The sequence below is a fragment of the Dreissena polymorpha genome, chromosome 3, assembly GCF_020536995.1.
Source record: "Dreissena polymorpha isolate Duluth1 chromosome 3, UMN_Dpol_1.0, whole genome shotgun sequence".
In the NCBI taxonomy this organism is placed as follows: domain Eukaryota; kingdom Metazoa; phylum Mollusca; class Bivalvia; order Myida; family Dreissenidae; genus Dreissena; species Dreissena polymorpha.
In genome coordinates this window covers 40840395-40845387 of record NC_068357.1, presented here as the reverse complement: position 1 = coordinate 40845387, position 4993 = coordinate 40840395, and positions in this window count along the sequence as shown.

Here is a 4993-nt window from a genome sequence, read left to right as displayed (position 1 = left end):
TTTCACCTGAGATATTATTAGAAATTGATTTGTAATATTTGTGTATCTTTTGTTATTATATGTCATGATCATTAATTGAATTTGTGGCTTAAATTTAAAGTGCAAATATTTGATAGCTTGTATTCTGCATGTTTATGAGCCTTTCTAGATGTTTATGAACTTTTTGTTGTGTAAGAGACTATGATGTGGATTATTAACTGAAGTTACTTTGATATGTATTACTAGTTTAACATTGTTCTAAGTTGTGTTCATGATCAAAATATATGAGGCATATTAAGAATTTATTTGTGAATGTTTCATAGGACTGGAAAATGCTTAGAAGACTATATTGGATATGAGCCTGCCAAAAGGTATAATTTTACTTTCATGAGTTCTTGTTTAATTTTGTTATTAAATTCACTTGTTAGTTTAAACTAAGATATTCAACTTCAACTCGTAGACTATTGTGTAAACTTTCAGAAAAAAGATGTCATATACTAAATTTAATGCAACCTGCTAGTAACATTTTGTCGTGTCGTTAGTTATGTCTTTCGGTAATCTAACAATAATAAAATTGTCAGCCTCCATGCACGTTTTCGTTACTTGACAATCAATAGCCATCTTTAATGTAAATCATTAACAATGAATGCGTTTACTTGCATGATATTATTATATCAGCATCTTTAACAGCCTCGAGTTTTTAAAGACACATTATGGCATTCGTCAAAACATACCTACTCTGTCAAGAAGTACCTTTCAATGATCGATATACTAGTACGTGGCCGATAAAAAGACAGAATCATTTATTGAAATTATAATTAATCTGATAACATTTTACTATACTGTGGTGGTTTTTGCTCAGTTCTTTGTTCTCTAATATAGAGAGATGTTAAAACATTGTATATATTTTTTCATGCGCTTGTCTCATTAGTGACTTTTATTTCTTTGATTGTTTTTTATAAAATATCATGACATTCTTACACACAATTGAATTTCAAGAGATATTTTAACTCTTCAGTACTTCTTTTTTATGTGCAACATTTTATTCATCTAAGTACATACAAATATTCAACATGCAGTCACATAATACATAAACATTTTGTTCAGTTACACACACAACACATAGTTTACATGCAAATTATATGCAATTACATATTAATGAAGTAACATACTGTGCATTACAGGTATAGAGTCATAAATATGTAAATGATCTAAACAATATAAAACATTGCAAATTATATAGTGCTTGTACAAACAAAATTCAATTGCAAATGAATACAAACATAGGTTATTGGTGCAGAATCGGTTCAATTTACTAAGCAATCAGTTTCCATGATAACAGTATCGGTAAACATGCTGACTAGTGACCATTCTTTGAAATCATAATCTGTTCTTGTTTTGTATTTTTATAGATTTCGAGAGAATTATTTAGGCTGCTTACTAATCCAAACTTTGAAGGAGTCTTTTTTTCTCTGTCAATGAAAAATGTATCTTTTAATTTCTAAACATAAACTATTTAAACCAATTTATTTTGAATTTGTAATTCACAGAATCATGTCCTGACATGTGATCTGGATAGGTAAATGTTGTCTATATCTATTAATGAAATAAATCGCAAATCTAATAATTTCTTGAGTCTATCTACAGTTCTGGAACACATGTGTAATATTTTCTATTTCTTCATTACAAAATGTACAAAAATCCACTTATTCTATGTACTATTCTGTATTGGAGCCATTTGATATAGGTTTCTTTACTAATGTCAAAAACAAGTGAATGTATACTTTTCAAATCAATATGTGAGAATTCAGAGTTCCATTTTTTCGCAAGTAGGAATATCATTGTTGTGAACAAGTATTTAATATGGGTATTTTCTTCCTTTGGACTTATTTTCTTTACATATGTTGAAATAACAGGCCCTTTTGTTTTACTATCATTGGTGACTTTATTTCCAGTTGTTTTAATATAATAACTAATAACTCTGATAAATACTTGGTACAATAAAAAAATTACATTGATTCCGATTTCGCTTTCTAAATATTCTTTCGAGATAAAACAATCATTGTCAACGAAAATATCTCGAACAAAACCAATTCCTCTTTCATACAGACTTTTAGCATATACATAAGTATTATCAATTTTTAAATTATCATGACAAAAAATAGCCATATCTAGTATGTCATTATTGCTTGTTATAGGCAACTTTTCAATATACAATATATAGCTGTGTAAAACATATAGCCAAAACTTATTTTTAACTTCGTGCATATTTTCTCGGCAAACATTTTACAAGTATTTAACATTTTTTTCATATCAATAAATGAGTGGACAAGTTTGTAACAATTTCCATCCTCTATGGTATATCTTTTTAAGCCATGACAATTTCATATGCTTTTCATAAAAATGAACATCTACCATTTGTAATTCTCCTTGGTTATATTGCTTAATAGCTACGGTGCTTTTTGACGATGCTGCGAAGCATCGTCTAAGTTATCATATCATGAAAAAATTCTTCACAATTGCAACCTATGTAAAAGACCGAGCCAGTCCGATTGAGATAGCTCGATTTTTCTAATCGGCATACTTTGCTGATTATCATTGATAAAGGTATGGGAAGCTCAGCTATAAATAGGACAGCATATTCTGGGAAAAGATTTAATAATATTTTGAAAACGTTAATTTTAAATCAGTTATATTCAATCCATTATATGTTTATGGATCAATGAAACAACTATGTATTTTCTGTATTGTGTTTGACATTTGTCGTTATTCAGTAAATAAATTGCGAATTAAAACGTGTATAATTAACTTTCAACGCGATCATGAGTGTAAAGAAAACGAATTATTTCGAACCTGCCATTTGTAAACGTTGTAGCGACTATGGTATATAAACAGCATAATAGCCGTATCATATCTGTGATACTCGCTCTTCTGCGTGCTTTCTCATTTTGCATATTTAATAAACTTTTCAAACATAAATTACAGAGCCACATCTGTGCACATACTATGTTTGACAATTCCTTCGTTTGTTGGATATTGTTTGCTGTTTTAAACACATAATAGGTCATATCGCGGAGATTTAGTTTACCTTACCATGTGTTCATGGGCGAACTCACGTATTCAAGTGCTCTTACGACTATGTGCTCATACCCACTTTCGATCGGGAATCATCATGAAATTATTGCCGTACTTAACGAACCAACAGGCCTAAGCTTATTGAATTAGAGAAAAGGAACAATAATCAAAAGAGAAAAGTATATGTTCATGCACATGGGATTGTGAAATCACGTCCGTACACATAGCATCATTAACTTAGGAAAGGAAACAACGAAATATAAAGTTTGGTATGATATACATGTGAAATTAAAGAACATGGTGTAATTAAAGAGCATGTCAAGTTTTGAATTTATATGCTGAAACGTAATGTTATAACCCAACAACGTTTTACTGTAACAGACAGTTTTTTAAGATAAGTGGTACAGAAAATACACGTCAAATACCCTTTTAAAGATATTTCTTGTTATATTTGATTGAGAATATAACCCGCCTCCCAGTTTCGCTGAAAGGATCAAGTTCTTTTTTCGTACCCTACATTTTTCGTACCCAATTGTTTTCGTACCCAATTTTTTTTTCGTATCCTAATTTTTGCTCGTGACCAATTTTTTTTTCGTTCCAAATTTTTTTCCTACAAATTTTTTTTTTCGTAACCAAATCTTTTTACGTACTTAATTATTTTTTGGCATAATTATTGTATCCAAAATTTTCGTACCCATTTTTTTCCTACCCAAAATTTTCGTACCCACATACACAATTGTGGTATGTAGATAAACTTAAATAGATGCTTTTATATCAATCCTCTTCAAAAGCATCGTCACACCAGTACTGTCAGTACTTTGATTATCTTGTTTGGGTCACTCCATATGAATTCAGAAAAAAGAGCATTTATTTGTTTCATAATTTCAATTTTTTGGGGTAGGCAGAGTAACAAATTTGTTAACAATGGTAAAAGCAGTGACTTTACAAAAAAATTAATTTCCATTTTAACCAAATCTATGTCATATACTATCCCAAGAACTTTAAAATATGTTTCTCCCCAGGTGAGTTTGTATTTTGTTTTTATTTCCCTAGTACTGTACTTCATTGAGCCTATCCATATTAAGTTTCTTTTATCAAAGTTCATTTACAAGCCAGAGTTATGTTGAAAAGTCCTGAATAAAATCTAATGTACTATTTAGAGATGATTCTGATCCATCAAGTATTAAAGATATGACGTCAGCCAATTGTGATATTTTGTATTCTATATCTTTTATTGTAATCCCATTTATTTACTTGCTTTCTCTAAATTTTAATGGCAAATATGTTGGCGCATATAATAACAAGAGCACCGCCTTGCGGGTGCACACCGCTCATCTATTAACTTTTTAAAGGTGAAGGGTCTCTCAATTTAAATCACAAAGGAGGAAGAGGTGGAGTGAAGAGGGGTGTATAGTGTGGGGGTGTGGACATTTATTACATTATCTTCCAAAAATGCGAAAAAAAATGAAAAAAAAAATTTTTTTTTTGGGGGGGGGGATTCTTGGGTGCGATGGTTGGACGGTATTTCAAAAATAAAATAATAAAAATAAATATTTGTGTTTTTAACCGTTTAAAAAAAAATTGGGGGGGGGGATTCTGGGGTGGGGTTGTATAGTGTGAGGGTGTGGTGGTCATTTGTGAGATGATCTTAAAAAAATAGGGGGGGGATTCGGGGGGGGGAGGGAGGGGGGAGGGAGGGGGGAGGGAGGGGGGAGGGTACGGGGGATGGTTTGGGTGGAGTCTATTGTTTCAATCAAATCTAATCATAAATAAAGAAGTTATGGCAATTTTAGCAAAATTTAATAATTTTACCTTGAGAGTCAAGGTCATTCAAAGGTCAAGGTAAAATTCAACTTGCCAGGTACAGTAAACTCATGATATCATGAAAGTATTTGAATTTTGATAGTAATAGCCTTGATACTTTAGAAGTAAAGTGGAT